The sequence below is a fragment of the Lepeophtheirus salmonis genome, chromosome Z, assembly GCF_016086655.4.
Source record: "Lepeophtheirus salmonis chromosome Z, UVic_Lsal_1.4, whole genome shotgun sequence".
Lineage (NCBI taxonomy): Eukaryota > Metazoa > Arthropoda > Copepoda > Siphonostomatoida > Caligidae > Lepeophtheirus > Lepeophtheirus salmonis.
This window is the reverse complement of record NC_092584.1, coordinates 21,418,946-21,437,696: the sequence shown is the minus strand read 5'-3', so window position 1 is coordinate 21,437,696 and position 18,751 is coordinate 21,418,946. Positions and strand designations below refer to the sequence as shown.

General features: G+C 30.1%; 2 long non-coding RNA genes across 2 annotated transcripts; both read right to left on the bottom strand.

The window, feature by feature from the left end:
* Positions 1-5,742: 5,742 nt before the first annotated feature.
* LOC121130361 (uncharacterized) lies at positions 5,743-6,809 on the bottom strand. Its single transcript, XR_005868705.2, has 2 exons — positions 6,296-6,809; positions 5,743-6,227 (listed from the first exon to the last, which is right to left on the bottom strand). It is a non-coding gene; the product is annotated as an uncharacterized lncRNA (long non-coding RNA).
* A 1,228-nt stretch (positions 6,810-8,037) lies between these two features.
* LOC121130370 (uncharacterized) lies at positions 8,038-15,391 on the bottom strand. Its single transcript, XR_011783853.1, has 2 exons — positions 15,093-15,391; positions 8,038-9,993 (listed from the first exon to the last, which is right to left on the bottom strand). It is a non-coding gene; the product is annotated as an uncharacterized lncRNA (long non-coding RNA).
* Positions 15,392-18,751: the final 3,360 nt, after the last annotated feature.

The following is an 18,751-nucleotide window of genomic DNA, read 5'->3' as shown; positions in this document are numbered from 1 at the left end:
TATTTGCAAAAATGAACTAGTTATCGATGTTTATTTGTTTTGATTACATTATTCTTCATAGCTTTTGTATTTTCTCAACTACGAAAAAAAATGGGTAGATTTGTGTTCCTCTTTACAATTACAAATAAATACAATGTAAATAATTTTTTGCATAATTAGTACAAAATTTTTTTGGAATGATCTTCGTTTTTATGACTTGGCATTTTTTTTTTACAAAAATAAAACAATGGACTTATCATCCAGACAATTTTTTTCATACATATATGTTGGTATCTTATTTGTAGTTTACAAAACATTTATTTTATTTTATTCATAGTAATACTTATGGTGTACAGCTGGCCCTCAGCGAAGGGGTTGAAAAATTAAGAAGAAATATTATAGACCATTGTCAATGGGATTTCCCGCTCCCTCCTTGGCCCAAGCAACGCCGGGTAAGCCTTTGCTAGTACATATATAAATATAGGTCATCTTATAATTGCTACAAGAAGAAATTTTGAATTTTTGAACAAATACAAATATAACACTACACTTTTGAAACAATATTATAATAGAGTACATCGAAATATATATATGTATATATATACAAATCATTTAAAAATTATGAAAAAAATATTATGACAATTATAGTCTGCGATTACCTCAGACAGGGATTCTCAAACTTTTTTTAGTGATGTACCACTTATAAAATGTTTATTTAACCCAAGGATCTCCTTACTAGCACAAAGTTTCTTTAGCTTCAGTGACAGGGGCATCCACAGAATTATACATATTTTGGAGGGCTGAGCCCCTGGTTTTTGGAATGTTGCTAAAAAGAAATCCAAAAATTAAAATTTATATGAAAAAAATTTCAAAATAGTAAATATTTTTGAAAAAAAAATTCAAAAAGCCATAGTGAATTTCAAAAAATCAATGACAACCGGCTAAAAAGAAGTTAGACTCTACGTTTGTTCATTTTAAAGCGAATCATCCAAACTTCAAAGATTCACTCTTTCAACTGAATGAACAGATTAAATTATGGAAAGTTATGTTATTGACGATCTGAAGGAAAAGGACACAAAATGATTAAGTGGAAACGTCTTTTGTATCATAAAAAACAACACTTGCTGTAGGAAAAAGGATACTAAGATTAAGAACTCCCTCAAGCAAAAAAGTGCGTTTTGCCACCTAATTTTAAATGTTAAGTATTAGGACATTGGAATTCAACTTCCTTTTTTTTTTTTGTAAGAAATTTGAAATTAGGAGTACGTAGATATATTTCACTGAGATAGTAATTAATCACGTTTTTTTTGTCAGACGTTTAATCTTCTTGCATTTCTGTTTCGTAAAAGTATTATGACTCATAAATCGAGTGGTAAATCCCAAGTATTTTGGTTATGTAAAAAATGAAACCGTAAATAGACTTGGTTGTCATGCCGTTTTATTGGATTTGATCTTTTGACAGATCCCTTGTCCCTCTACAAGGTTTCCGACTTGCTTATTGAAGTGCGTGAATATGAATTTGTCGATCACATTCAAGTGTCCTTTTCTCGACTTTTACATAAAACTAGAAAGCAAAGGCTTTTTTCACTTATTATTTATGTTTCAATCACTCAACCTTCATTAATTATTGATTTAGTAAGTGTTCATATTTCAATAGACCTCCCGGTATTAGCAACATATACTTTTTAATAAATGCATGCACACGAGGATTTTGAGAACTACTATTTACATCTTCAGTTAAAATTTCTATTTTTTGTGGCCCGAAGTACGTTATCACAATTTAACTGCAAATCCTTTAATCTAAGTTTATCTGTATAAGACATAGTTTTAACATAAATCAAAGGTTTTGACATCCCTTTTGTGGATGTAAAAAAGAAGAGAGTAATTTTTTATAGCTTATTTAATGTTCTTTATCATCGACAAAAAAAATAAATAATCCATTTTGTTACATGCCTGAATATTAATATATAAAGTATAAATCAACAAAATTTTACTTATGTGGAAGTATTTTAGATTCCAAAACTTAAATGAACTTAATTGAATTTTATTATTAATTATTATCCAAAATATTTAATTTATTATCAAAACGAATAAGGAGTCAAAATTATCAACTTTTGTGTTACATACTATTTAGGCGACCCATAAAACTTGTTATCACGGGCAAAAGTAAGAGTTTGGTTGAAAGTTAGAAGAGGGTAGGAATTTCAATAACTTTTGAAATTTGTGTTAAAATACTAAAAATTTGAATAAACTTTTTTTTTATAAATACATTACATTTCATTAAAGTTATTCAACTAGATTTAAACTTTTAATAGCAACTTTTCCACAGTGCCTTTTTACTAAATAATACAAATTTACCAATTAATATTCCATTTTTATGACAGAAATATCCATAGGGGGGTGATAAAAACTTATACTTTTGTCTACACAGGATATTTTTAGAATAATTCATTTTAAATGTTCTTAAAGCCAATTGACAGAATAATAATTAGCTTGTTTAGTTGCGAACGATTTCTTACAATAAAGAAAAGCACAGCAGTTGGGAAGGAACAATTTACCACCAACTGATTTTAAGCATTTCCCCCCTTCTTACTTAAATAATAAGCTTGGATACTGAGTGAAAAATTAGTGCCGTGCATGCTTTCCTTTCGTTTTTGAGTGCCTGAAGAGGTTTTTATTTAAAACTCCTTTTTCATTATTCTTTAAAGACACGAATCTTTTACTCCAGGACCAAAGGTTAGACCAAGTGTTAAACCGACAATCTTATTATAAATATTTGTACATATTTAATTGACTCGTTGAAAATATGCTGATGGAAGTAGGAGCGTCATTTGAAGTTGTAACATGAAAATGTTTTTTATAATTTTCCAAATCTGTCATCATTGTTATTTTATTCTTTTTTTTTTTTTTTAAACCTTTATTTTGATAGAAAATAATTTATACAAAATGAAAATTATATCTAAAATTTTCTGTTGAATATCCATTTACAAAAATATCATTAAACATTATAGTTTTAAATTTCTTCACTACATTCAGGCCTTCAAAAATTAAATATTCATATATCTAAATTTAAAAACTTAGCATCTAAAATCAATAAAATATTGATAGCAAATTTGTTTTTAAGCCAACAACTAGCTCGTCCTTTTTTTTTTTTTTTTTTTTTGCTCATTCTAAATAGTTTGAGTATCTTCTCAAAGTCCAAGAATGACTTGATTCGTTTGATGAATGTTATCTAATGATATCAGAGCCCCAGTCCCAAGTACCCTCGATCCCCCTAGGTATCTTCAACTCGAACGATTCATATCTCGCCACCACCTAAATTAAAACGCACGAATATACTCTGCAACCACGGGTTCTCCAACAGTTATATTCTTAGCTAGGTAACTCTTTACATTTAATAAAGCATTCCCTATCGACCTAGCTTTAGGAGTACTTTCGTTCCTTTTTGATGTCATGCCGAATAGAATTGTTGCCGTTATTATATTAACTTTATTGTCCTCCAGACACTTCAGGTTTAAACTAATAAATGCACTCAGAATATGTAATTGCGGACACTCCGAAAAAGCGTGTCTAATAGTATTGAACAATTTTCCACAATCTTTACATGGAGTTTTAAAAACAAAATTCCTGTGGCTATCTGAAATTGAGCTGAGAATTTTCTTGCATCATTAATTCGGGAAGTGTAAGACATAAGGCTATGCATCCAATTACGAGATAGATTTAGTTCCCTAATCTCTCCGTCATAACTTAACGACGCAGAAACCACCTCTTCTGCATTAGAAAAATTCATTTTCGTATACCAAGGGACGGGCACATTGTGCAGCTTGGCATGTCTAATGAGAGGAAATTTAAACTTCCTGGTAAAAAAAAAAATAGAGTGAACACAAATATCATATATTGTTAGCTGATTTTTTGTAAGTTCCTCCCACTTCTAAGACACAGGGTCACGTAAATTCTTTAAAAAAAAAGGTTTCTTTCCAAGATTCTTATGAGTTATATCCACAGTCGTTCCACAATCGCAAGTGGGAGTCGCTTTCTAAAGAACACTTTGTGTTGCAGAAGCATAGGGGAAAAGTCGTCAGTATATCCATTTATAATATCAGTTCCAAGTATAACATATTGATAGTATGGACTTGATGTTCTCACATATCTCTTCTCCATGTTGGGATTCTTCGTTATATCAACAAAAACTTTCGAATAATTTTTTTTGATTATGTCCACAAAAGATTTGAGCACACATCCCAATGGATCTCTTGGTCTCTTTAAAGCAGAAATATAATTGCGATGAAAAAGATTCCCTTACCAAAAAATTTCCTCCAATATGGCAGCCTCCGCCAATATTGGTAAATAGCCTTATATAAAAAATTGTTATATTACTCTTGTAGAGAAAACAATCACACGTGATTGAACGACGAAAAATGGGGGCATCGGTATGATTACACACATACATATATATATTTGTTGGGGCCTTGGTTTTTGAATTTTGAAAAAAAATAGCTATTATTAGCATACTGGCAGATCATTTTTCTTTCAAAAATGAAAGAAACTATCATATATATTATGGAAGAGGTTGCGTTATTTATTTGCAATATAGTTCCGTAAAAAATATTTACTGAAGTTGAATCCGATTTATTTATTCTTCATTTTAAAATATGTATGTATAATCAAGACAATATATCTTCAAGGATTAAAAACCAAAGATTCCATTAGCAAGTCAATTTCTTTTTTTAACTTGCAACAAATTTATAAAGAATGCTATTCTTAGTCATTAATAATTATAAAATATTGTTGAAGAGTTTTTTTATCGTATACATCGAAAACAAATGACGTAATGAGACGTAGAATAATGGACAAACGAATCAAAAATACGTTGTTTTTCTAAATGATTGATTTTTTTATTTTTTTAAATCTAAAAAGAAATAAAATAAGCTTGGAATGAACAAATTTTGAAGTTATAATATTTATACAGAGTAATGTTTATGAGCATACTAACATTGAAAAGACATGGATACAACGCATTACACATGAGTGGATTGGAAATTATGTGATAATAGCAATCCAAAGGTATATCATTAACATAATCAATACAAGGCATTTATAAAGAAACAGTACATTTTATAACGAAGGACTCTCCAGTTTAGGAAAGAATCATTACACAGATTTTTTAGTTGAATTATTTCATTTGATAGGTGAGTATTTTTTTCGACGGTTTCTGTATAAGTTAAGGCCTCTTTGGTAAAGTATTTTTTTCTTGTACAATTATATTTTTCAAGTTATTTTATGAAATCAGTTACTTCCTTCAAGGAATGTTGATGAGCCAATTCTAGTTGCATCCTTTTAGCACCACTTGCCAGTTCACAAGTTTTGGTATGTTTCAGATCATTTGCAGAAAAGCTTACGACCCACTTTCAAAACTCCAAAAGGAATTGATTTATTATAGTATTTACAATATGACCTTGGAATTGTGTTTGAAGTCGATATATATTAAGTTTAGTCTAGAATCGACAGAGACACCAAAATTAACAATAAACAACCACGACAACGATCTGAATGTGCACTTCTCCACGAAACACTAATCATTAGACATAATGGAGTATTCATACTGGAAAAGACTCATGAATGGATTGACGAAGAGTCATAATATGGAGTATGATTCAATCATTATTCCGTTAAAAATGCGTTTTATAGTATTAAATAATTTGATTAAAAATTTGAAAGGGAACATCACTTTAAACTAAAAATAAATAACAAAGATGTACAAACTTCATTTATTTTATAAGTATATTTAGCAAAATGTTCTATTACAAAAGAGTTGAAGACAAAAGTCCTGGGCTCCTCCTTTAACATCCAGAATAGATGACCAAATATAGACAAGTAATCAAAGAGTCAACCAGAGAAATGCCAGACTCAATATTGTTCAGAGCCCAAGCTAAAACAATCATGGCAAAAATTAAATTAGTCAAATACAATTTACATACATTTAATATGGTTTTTATCAGCCTCAAGTATCTCACACTTTACAGGATCTTTTTTTATTTAAATATATTTTGAAAAATCCATAGCTGTTAACAAATAAATTCATAATGAAAGCCTTTGTTCTCGATCACGATCTGTACACGGTGCTTGAATGTTTGTCATGCCTGTGGTCCCTCGTGCAGATCCAGTTCTTTAATTGTCTTGACGATAGAAGCCTTCAAGGCCTTTAACCGAGGGGCTATTATTCTTCCAGACAATCTCTCTACTCTAACCTGCAAGTAAAAATTGCAGGGATTGAGCTGTTGCCTTGCTAATTGTTATGTATTTAATATCTCCTTACATGTTTTTATCTTCTTCGTCTATGTATTATAAGTACTGTGTTTTACGTGTTATAAATAGTATCGTCTTTTGTAAATATATTAGAGTATAGTTAGAATACACATGAGCATATAAACAGTGTGTAGCTTTATTCCTCCACGTCATTTCTTCTCCTCATTTCTCTCGGTCATCCTGGATCTCTCCTATTATAAATAAGCTTGCGTCTCTCCCTCGTCAAGACGCAACACTAATAGAATCCAGAATAAAAATCCCACACATTTTGTCCTAAGATCTCTTAAACAATCTTGGCCTTACGAGTATTGCTGAATGAATGTATATGGCGGCCTATCAGTGACTTCATTCTTCCATGATAGTTTCTGAATGAGTGCCAATTGATTATTTCATGCCAGCTATGAACCTTTTAGTACGAATTTTATCAGTTCTTGTTGAATGACCTGCCCTCTTTAGTTGTGCCCTCCTCATCAAAGGCCTCAATCATGTCATATACTCTTGATTTTGGGGGAGAAGGGTTGAGAGTAGCGATGGAACGATTGCAAAAAAAAAAAAAAATCCCAGCGCCGATTCTGATCCTTTAACATTTTGAATAATAGTTAAAAATACAATTTTTCTATTAATTTCTAAAAATTATATTTGATAAAATAAAGCAACTTCCTTTATTGAATATAAATAATATTTACATTAAATAAAGGAAGGCGATTCCTCTGCCGGGCGGGCCTTTTTTCAGGATGAGTAATCCCATAACAACCTTTCTAAATGCAAATTTTACACAGACAAGCTTTCCTAAATCCCTTTACAAAACTTATTCCCCAAAAATAACAATATCTGCATCGACTGCATGTGTTTGGAACACATTTGTTCACGTTTCGTTTGTGTTCAATTTGTTTCACAAAAAAAAAAAATGTCTGTTTTTTATATCTTAACGGATATAATTAATTTTTTGTTTTTCTCCATAACTTGGAAAAGTAATAAATAGTTAAATACCAGTATTAATAAATAATAATAATACATAAGATTCATAATTGCAAATTAAACATCATTTTCGCGATACCGATTTAAGAACGCAAAAACCGATTCTTTGATTAACATGATTCGTCCCATCACCAGCTGAGACTTGAATGAAGATTGTAGTGTGCACTACAGAAAGATATCATATGTAAAGATGGGATATGTATAAATAACAAATACATTATAGGGTTTAAAAAAATGAAAAACGGTTGATGAGTGTGCTCTTTTTTTTTCTTTTTTTTTCATTATTTAATAAGTCGTTGGGGTGTTAACATCTCCCTCAGAAAGAAGAATTCTCATTCATCCATGGTGCTAATTGATTTAAATCTGCGTAATGAAATAAATATATCAGAATATAATTATAATTATTTATGTTCACAAATGTCATTTTAAATGTAGAAGGTTCACTTCTTCAGTGAAGCAATACATTGTATCCCATCCATAATCATATAACAAGTAGCTAATATTAACAATGGTCTTAATTCAATAATAGCATAATTATCGTTCCCACTTCCTCTATCTCTATTACACAAATCCCATCTCTACTCATAGCTTTACGCTGATAGTATCATAAATATGATGTCTTCAAATAACCTTTTATAACATTGTATTCTTTTTATCAAGTATTATTCTGTTTTTGTTCCAAAATAATACCTTACTTTGTAGGAATCCATCAAAGGAGACACTATTATTGATTTTTTTATGTTAATAGAATGAAAAATAAGATTAGACGGGAGATTTATCCAACAACCCCATTAATATGAAGTAGTTTTATTTTTATTTAATTTTAAATTTGATTGGTTACTTATATATAGGCCTAAAAGTATATATGCACAAATTAATTTACGAACAAAGAACATGAAATTAAATAATGTTAGTTTTCATTAATGTTCCACAAAATTTAGTTTTTTTGCAATTATTAAAAGAACAGTTTTTTTAATAAAAAAAAAGAAGCTGGAAATAAACACTATCTACTGGTGCGTTTAAAAATAATAAAATCAGAGTTGGCAGCCGGCTTATTTTAGAGGTTTACTATTAGAGGTCTTGAGGGTCAGAGCGGACATGACTATTATACAAGGAATCATCATTTTTTTCTCATCTCTGATTGACTTAAAATTGTCAGCTTTAGATGGATCCTAATTTCGAGTCTATTAAAGATGCAATATTCATTTATTTCCCTGAAAAACTAGGAAATTTTCCTGGAGTTATTTAGTTTGTGTCATATCAATACTCAAATAACATCCAATAAAAAAACCAAATATATTTATAGACCAACCAGGGAGCGCTCTGACGTAGTCCCTGCTGTACATGTAAGTAGAGTTGTGCCAGTCCTTACTTAGCCCTGGCACTCCAGTCCCGTCCAGTTGAGTCCTAAAACTTATGAAGTTCGCTCCTTGACTATGTCTCCAAACTTTATTCCATTTTATTTTTAAAGTTTTAGTACTGACAGACGGAAGGACCGGTCCGTAGAACTGATAGAAATGGTCCTATAAGAAGGGACTGTACTGGACAGAATAAATAAGTACTGATACTACGATACTTGTATGTAGTAAAAAATATACTTTGCTGCAACGTAAAACAAGAAGAAAACAAAATTTCGACATAAATACAAATTTTATGTTACAAAGATATTAGGGTGTCTCGCTTCTTTTGTTACCCTTCCGTCCTCAATATGTTTAACTCTAGAGTGAAGGAGTTATGCTTATTACAAGGGCTACAAATATTGGATAAATTAAAATGAGTCTAGAAATACCAACTGAGATACTGTTATTTAAAACATGGTAGCTTTGAGGGACGACTTATCTGCTGAGAGACGTCCCAAAAATCCTTTTTTATCGCTAAATCGTTGGAAATTGCAAAATGATTCATAGTTTATTTTTACAATGAACACACACCTTAATGTAGCCAATATTAACATCCCTACATAACTGATTTATTTATTATTATTTTACAGGCACTGGTAGAAATTTCTATTTCCACATCTTTGTATAGTGAGCTGCTTAAGATTTAAAAGCCGAAAACATAGATTTGTCTCCTGCAAGGAAGCACAGGAGCACATCTCAACATACATAAAGTAAACACCAAACCCATATTGGAAAAGACATTGATTAATTATACATAAATAATTATATTTGATTATATGTAACCATCGTGAAGGCCAAAGTATGTCTCAAGCCAGATCTGAGGCTATCAAATGACGCATAATACAATTTCAGACAAGACTTGCAGTACTTGAATAGATATTTGGAGAGGCCATGTGTTTGGAGCAATATTCTTTCCTTGAATATTTCATTACAGCGACGATTATTACGGATATCGTCATGGCTAATGAAGTAATGATGGAATAGATTGAAATTATGTAGATCCGTGATTTTTCAAGGGTTTCTTCACTCATTTTCTCAATGGAGACAAAATTATTATTTTTTTTATTCATGGGATACTCTGAGAGATTTCCATACTTGAAAGCAAAGCGGTCTTCAAGATGATTTTCCAAAAGAAATGACTCCTCCTCTTCTTTTTCATTTGTGATAAGATTATGACGGAGGCATTTTAAGTAATGAATTCTTTTCAGGGCTGGGATAAGCTTTGGGAGATGAAGTTCGGAGTAGTAGCGATGATTACTACGAATTTTTGCGATGCATTCAATTCTTAGGTCAGTAAAATTCGTGTCCCAGTCATCCGGCAATTCTCTTGCTGTAAGAAAAAAATGTAAAGATATATATTATTACCAGAGTTGTAAAGCATGTTTTTAAAAAAAAATAAAACTGTAGAATAATATATTAACCCTCAAAATTTGAGAAAATTTTGAGAGAAGTCCGGTCATGGTGTTTGATTAGATTAGCTACAAAAAAAAACACGATTTAACACAAATGTTTAAATATTAAATTTTTTACAAAAAAAAATAGTTTTTGAATTAAAAAAATCAAAATAAAACCTCCCCCGCCCCCAAAGAAAAAAATATTATGTATATATTTTACTGCGAACGCCCCTGCATCGTCTAGTAGTTGTTTTGTACTAATGTTAGATTTTCTTTCCTCTAAAATTAGAAGTAATTAATGCAAATAGCTTTGGACAATAAAAAAAAAATGTTCTCACGCTTTTAGGCTCATATTTTCTACAACTCTTACTATTATAACAGATAACAATTCGATTGTCTGTAGGTATCATTTATTAATTATAATACTCGGAGCTATAATGTGAGCTATGTACTTTTATTGTTTAATTAAATGACTCATTTTCATGATTCATAATCATTAATTCGGAGGAAATTTGTTCAACAGACGTTCCTATCGATCCAACCAATATATATGAGCAAATGTTTAGCCGGCGTTACTTGGGCCAGGGAGGGAAAGGGAAATCTCATCAAAAATGGTCAAATTAACTTAAAAAATTATTCAGAAAATACTTTTAATTATTACATATACTCATAATTATAATAGTAATGTTTTGTTGTTGTCGAAACAGATCCTGATAATTCTAATTCTCTTGGATTGGAAGGTTATCCTTGCCAAAGCCTCATAATTGCATCAAAAAACGGCTTACAAAACTCTTGTAAACTTAGTCGTATTATTATAAATTTAAAAATATATATATATATTGTGTAATAAACTTCAAATAACATATCAGCATATATGCATCAAAAATGGTCTTGATGAGAAATACATTTTTTGTTTACTTCAAAAAATTCCAAAATCGAAATAACTGGTTCATTTGTACAAATATCAGAAAAATTATGTTTTAAAATTTTCCAGAAATAGAAAATACTATTTTTTAAGTTTGGATCTTTAAAAAAATTGTCCAAAATGTATCGTTTTGTGGCATTTCTTTTAAAAAAATTGTTTACTGACGTTTAATGAACCAATGATTAAAAAAGAGAAAATTGACGTTTAATGAACAAATTATTAAAATAAGAGAAAAAAAAATCAAAAATTATTCAGAAAAAGACAAGTATTTTAGTAAAATATTAGTGTTTATGAGTCAAATTTATATTCAAACGAATCATTAGACAATTTTTATAAGCTTTATTACATTTACGTATCCTATATTCCATTGAAAGTTCATGTTTTTGTACCTGAATTAAACGAAATTGGAAAAATTTTTTTGAACCCATAACTTTTTTTGATTTAAAATAAATTTAGAAAACGTAGTTATTCGTATAGGTTTTTTTAAAAACCCCAATCACTTTTTGATAAATAGCTCAACCCCTTATCTAGTTTCCTTTAGCTTCAAAAAATGGTTTTGGATTTCGGGTATATCATAATCTCCCCTTATATGACCTCACCAAAAATCTACACCACCGTTTTAGCCTGTTCAAGCTCAAAAGAGGGGACAATACAAAATTTTAGCCTCCTAGGTTCAACGGTTTGGGCACTTATAAAGGACAGACCCACTTTTATACATATACAGAAGAAAGTAATTAATTAATCCATTTGTGAATATTGTATGTTGATTTTTCATTATGAAAGTGATAAATTCGTATTGGTTTTTTATCTATTTATTTAAGTCATTGCATATATTATTTACAAAAATATCCATTCATAAACTGACAGGGGTAATTGATGATAATTTTTTTATTTAAGTCCGAATATTTATTTTATAAAAAAATTTTTTTTAATGACATATTTTAAATTAGTCCGAATATTTATATTATATAAAAGTATCTTTACTTAAAAAAATGAAAATAATTTTATGGATTTTTTTATATTCATTTCTGGACTATATAATGCAAAAAAAAATCCCCTAAATTGATGGGGAGATTGACTTGCTTTTATCCAATCTCCATTATCCATAGAAGTAAGCTTTTTTTGGGGACAACTTCAAATTTGCCTGAATATTATTAACTTGTTCAAAAATTAAGAATACACATTTTTATTAATCGTTTCTGATAAAAGACTTTAAAATAAGACGGCTTTTGTATAAAGAAAAGACAATTTTTTGATGATCTATCAATCTCTGACTTTTTGAAATAGCAAAAAAATCCCTAATTTAAGGGGGTAATTGCATTTTCCTGCTCCCAATATGCTATCTCCATAGAGTTAAGAATTTGACTTTTACAATTTCTTGTTATAAGATACTTTTTATTATAAAAGGTGTTTCTTTGAAAGAAATGTCAATTGAAAATAATTTTTTGACTATGTCAATTTAGCTCAAATATTAATAAGTAATTCAATACAAATTCGTAAGAAGGTTTTCCTTAAATATACATTTTTGATAATACAAAACGTTTATGTCGTTCATGCATAGACTTATAACAGAAATGAGTTACTTTAAATGCACAGGACACCTAAGAGTAACTATTTGTTGCAAGGTGTGCATCGTTTACTAAGTGATTTAACACCACTTTCAATCCTCTGCACTACTGACTTCACTGATATATTGAGTTACTTACAACTTTGAAGCACATAGTGAAAGTATTCACGGTGAACTATGATCATGAACCAAAATTTTTTAGTCATAAAATGAAATGTAGAATTAACCAGGCCTGTGGTGAGGAAAAGGCAAATGATTGAATACTTCATGGAGGGTCCAAGTAGTAATTATTGCAATATATAGTTCAAATTTCAATTGTAATTCCTGAGACTATGTTTTTGACATAGTAACATATATTTGGCTAGATACGTCCATAGTTTAAAAATAATTGTTTGTAAAGAATGAACACTTTCATCCAGGAAGATCTACAGATTAATTATTCTGTTTCGAAGTATTTAGTATTTGGATATTTTATACAATTTTGTATTTGCGTTATTTAAATGTTTGTTTATTTTTAGTTGTGGGTCTAATTATAAGCATTTCATATTATATTGATTTTATGCTCGATATATCTCAGTAAATATATTTATAAAAGAAATTTATTTGATGAACTTTTAATTTATTTTTCCTTATATATATAAAAGAGGATGTGTATACATGGCCTTTATACGTTACTGCACTGTTGAATCTAGGAGGCTGAAATTTTGAAGTGGTCCCTCTTTTGAGCTTGGACAGGCTACAACGGTGGTGTCGATTTTTGAAGAGGTCTTGTAAGGGTGGCGTATGCTATAACAAAAACTGTTTTTTGCAGCTAAAGGAGACTAGATAAGGGTCTGAGTTATTTATCAAAAAGTAATTGGCGCTTAAAAAAAAACCCTTTACGAATAACTACGTTTTCTAAATTTATTCAAAATCAAAAAAAGTTATGGGCAAAAAAAAAAATACCGGTGAAAATTGTAATTTCTTTTATTTCCAGTGCAAAAAAATGAACACATAGGGAATATGGTTACGGTAATGGGATAAATTTCGTAGAAATTTGTCCGGTAATACGTTTGCATATAAATTTGCCAATTAAAAATGGGTGTTTAACTGAATTATCAGTCATTTTCTTAATATTTCTTTAAAGAAATATTAAGAAAACGATACATTTTAAAACTTCATTAATATCGAAATTATTTTCAATTTCTGGAACATTTTATTACATAATTTTTGTAATAGCCAGTAATAGAGGGTTATTTTTTCGAAAACAATATTCTTCATAACATTAGTTTTAACAAGTACAAAAAATATTGGTCGATTTTTGTTTCTATTACAATTTGAATAAATGATATTAACTATTTTTTTTTTTTTTTCTTCGAGAATGTCGATTATATAATTTTTTGAAGTAAAAGAAAATGAACTTCTCATCTAGACAATTTTTTGATGTATATATTTGGATAAAAATATTAGTAGGTTTTTGTTTCTTTTACAATTTGAATAAATGATATTAGCTATTTTTTTTGTAAAAAAAATTTTCTTCGAGAATGTCGATCCTATAATTTTTTGAAGTAAAAAAAATGAACTTCTCATCTAGACAATTTTTTTATGTATATATGCAGGAATGTTATTTGAAGTTTATAACACAATGTGTATATATTTTTTTAATTTATAATAATACTACTTAGGTTACAAGAGCCAATAATAAGAGTTTTTTTGTTTTATGATGAGATTTTATGAATTACCTTACTTAACCGGATTGATATAGTGTGAAGAATCCTAGAGAATTAGAACTATTAGTATCTTTTTCGACAACAATGAAACATTTATTTTGAATAATTTTTTAATTTTCCTCTCGTTCTTTCACACTTGTCGGTCCATACAGAAAATAAAATGGATCCTAGTGACGTCATTGAGTACCCATTTACTATTAATTATCAAAGTAAAGTCAACTAAAATGTAATGCTGAATATGATTTGATTATAAGAACTTATGTGAACGAAGGATACACTCGAGTCTTACACAATGATCAGAGCTGTTTATTACCGCGAACATATATGTTTAGGCTAAAGGTAGGTCCATTCTAGAAGCATTATCTTTTAGTTAACAGAAATTTAATATTTACCCTAATTTAGAAGAATTATAATATGTTTTCATTATAACAAAATCAGTAATATTTTTGGAAGATCTGTGCAATGCTCTTAATCTGATACCCCCTACAGTTGTAAAAATAATTCAAGGACCGACAGTTGTAAGGGGGATCCCAAGAAGTAAGTCCTAAAAACCGGTCCTAATAGTAGACTGAGCAGAATAAATTGACTCCGGCACACAACTACCCATCTCTTACGCTTAAGCTTGTTAGCATTAATTTGTAGGGGTATATTTGTAACTTTAAGGATTCAAACTATCATTTCTTTTTAATATTCCAAGGAAAATATTATTATTTAAAAAAATGGTAAATGAGACAACAAAAAATAGAAACGAAGACGCTAAAGGAAGCCATTTGAGCTGGTAAACGAGATGGTTATATCATGTTTTATATGTACATAGAAGGACTTGAACCTTACCTTGAATGATATTGAATAAGCAGATGTTAATAAAGAAGAAGACTATAATTTTCATAGTATGTTGTGTGAGTTGTTTTTATACGACTTGTTGACTGCTTATTTCTAAAACGACTGAGCTAAGAAAAATACTATGGAGAAAGATGAAAGTGGGGGGACGAAAAATATTCGCTATCTTGTGTATGTATCGAAGAAGAAGATAGCGATAAATGGCACGCTCACTTGAGAGAATGATGATTTCTTCTAGAAGAGCCGTATGAATATTATGTAGAGAAGAAGACGGCGAGGGAAAAAGAAGTAACAACATTTGTTTTGTGTCTCAACATATTTATTAGCATTCTTATTTTTGCATGATTCTCTTTTTACTTTTTTTTTTTTTTTTTTGCAGTGATACTGGTATATATGAATAGAAAAAAGGCAAAGAAACCATTAAGTATACGGGCTTTCTCAAAGTCCCTCTTTAAAAATAAATAACAAGACCCTCAGTCACATGGTTACATATGTGTATCATTTCGTCTCAATAAATGTCAGGGGTGGGAAAACGTTTAATCTTTTTAGCAGCACAGCAAGTCAAGTTAGCAAACGTTGCTATCAAGTAGTTAGAGGCCTTGAATATTGTCATCGAGTCTAGTTCAGAGTCTTTGGGTTACTTTTGAGCTCATTTCAAGAACATAGTGTGTTGATTTTTTCTTAAGTTCAGTATGAACTCACTTTTGAATCCAAGGTATCGAGTCTTTGATTGGGATATTAAGTCCAAATTGAGTCGTAAGTTACGTGTACATGGCCCCAATTCTGAATTGACAAAGATTTCGCCTCTAAAAAATAACTTTTGATAGGACAAAGAAATTATTTTATAAACCCCTTGACCAAAAACCATTTGAGATGATTTGAATTAAATTTGGTTAAGAGATTGTATTAAAAATTCAACAAGACACTTTAAAAAATCTACAGCCTCTTAGTAGAGAGGTATTCGATACAAGGGTCGGTACTTAATTCAATCTTTAAAAATTCAACAGTATCAAGAATCCTTAGGTCCAATGACATCCATGATATACTTAGCACTGTCTAGCCTCTCCAAAGCCCAGAGACAGTAGTTTTTTCATTTATATTAATAAAGCAAGGTTTAATTTCTGTCAGTTTGAATGTCTGAATACATGAGAAAAAGTCACCAGGAACAATGTATATACTCATACATGTAAATTCGGTGTGTTTTTAGCTGGTCTGTTAATTTGTAATCGTTAATATAGAGAAGGGTTTGTTTTTTCCCTTAGCAGTTGTCATTATTATTTAATTCCTGAGTAGTGAACTTCCTTTTCCTAAATTGATTCAATTTTATTCAACATCTGTTTCAACGTTTGTATGTGCTCATGAAAGATTTATTGAGGATAGTAATAACTAATTTGTTTAACAATATAATCAGAAAAGGAATTATATTATTTTGCTACAAGACGGCACCACCTTCAATCGTTTTGTAAACAAAATAGTATAAGCAAAATACGCACATGTCTATTTAGTAAGGATAGGCAAAACGTGACAAAAAAAATGGTTCTGAGGTTATAAGTTATTTCAGTTCTCTTTTATTGACATTTTTTTAAACATATTTGGAAGAATTTGCTAACTACAGCCTTTTGTTGCAAGATGCTATACAAGTAACGACGTGATAAAAACATGTTGACCGTGGTTTGCCCGCCCCTGCGCTAAATAAATAGTAGTCATATTGTTAAAGGTCAATGATGTAATTGGGTAATTACTACATAGATAATATTTCTCTTTAGGGAGAAGGGTATGTCGATTCTCAAATCTACCAAATTTCTATAACATTTTCTGAGGCGGGGGCTTTTATGCTCAGCTCAATTTAGCCCATATTCATATCCTTGCATAAAACTCCCAATAAATTATGAGTGTTACTCTTTGCCTTTTATGAGCAGACGCACACACAAGCGATTACATTATATTTAGAAATAAAGAATGATTATGAGAGCAATTATTATTCAGATTGCCTACTACAAAGAAACAAACAAAAAAAAACCACACACACACGCCAGAAAATGCTTAAAATTTACAGCTCTAAATATTGCTATGAGTGTCTCTGTTTTGATTTGTAGTGACCATGTACATTGCACCTAGCACAACGACTTTAATTATCGAGAGAGCATCTGGAAAATAAAAGATTAATGAATAAAAAAATGCCTTTTTCTACTTAATTTTTCAATAACATTTGGCAGAGTCAATTGATATATTCTACAAATTGTACATATTACATTCAAAGGCATTACTTTATCTCCTCTTATTTAACGGGGTGACTCATATGTAATCCATATGATCCATTAAAACTTTGAAAAAAATCCGCCTTTAACAAAATTTGGCCATCAAGCTAGGAAAGATGATCTTTGGTCAAGATTTCCTACGGAAACTTAATCTTAGCCTTCATTTGATCAAAGTTGCTCTGATATGTACGCTCAACCTCCTTCTAAATACTGTTAAAAAATAGTTCTCAGTTAAACTTATATAAGTCATATAAATTTAGAGATACCATTGATAAATTTTTTGTAATTAATTATCCATGAATTGGCAATAAAGATTAATTATTATTTCGTTTGTTAACCTCCATTTACGAAAGAAGCCAGAGTAAACAGAAGCAATGAATTTATCAGTTTGTTGAAGTCTAGCAAATTTTCCAAGAACATCTAAAGTGTTTTTTTGTTAATGCTCCATTCTACCAATCACTTAAAATGATCGAATTTGCCTTGTATGATCTATTAGATGCCCCATCAGAGTCAATGATGGCCTAAGGTGCCATCATCTGGTTATTTAAGATGATCATTATCTTTGTGCCGTCGGGTGTCAACGAAAACAGCACTGAACACGTGGGCACCTTGCTGGAGAAAAGTCTCCTGACATGAGCCAATTTCCACTTCAGCTAAGATACGTAGACCTTACAACAAGGTGGTACTTAATATAACGCACCCAGTATGATGCAAAAGTGATATGAGACTCATTACCTTAACTTTTGGAGCAACAGCTTTTATAATTTTTCCTTTCCGAATTTGAATCCAATTTATTTTGAAATCTGGTCCATTTTGGAGGAGGTGGACTGCAAGAAGCCTCATCCTAATTTGGATGTACTAAAAGATTCCTAAATTTGGGAATGGACCCACATTCTCGAGAAAGTGACCTGACCCAAGATTTTATGTTACTAATTATATAAACAAAAAGTTTTTTGTGATTATGCACTTTAAATTATATGAGGTTCACTCTGCATTATTGTGTAGTCGATTACATTGAAATTTAAAACAGAAATTAGCCTTCATTTTCTTCACAAATGTGATTTAAAAAAAAAAACCATAGTTGTATTGACTTATCTTCATATCATTACAAACAATCGCTTACTTTGAAACTTTGACCTCAGAAGCCATTTGGTGAAGGGAAGTTCTGTTGTGTCTATCAATCTTGAGATTGAATGTTGCCGTTAAGGCTACACACATTTATTTATAAGTATAGTAAACGAAATGATATAAATTTAAGGTAACTGAATAAGTTTTGAAGCATAAAATTTTTCATCATACGAATTTTTTTTTGAGTATTAATCATGTCTAATCCTCCAAACACAAATAAATCACATAGTAATATGCACATTCTTCGATCAATAACTAAGTATGATT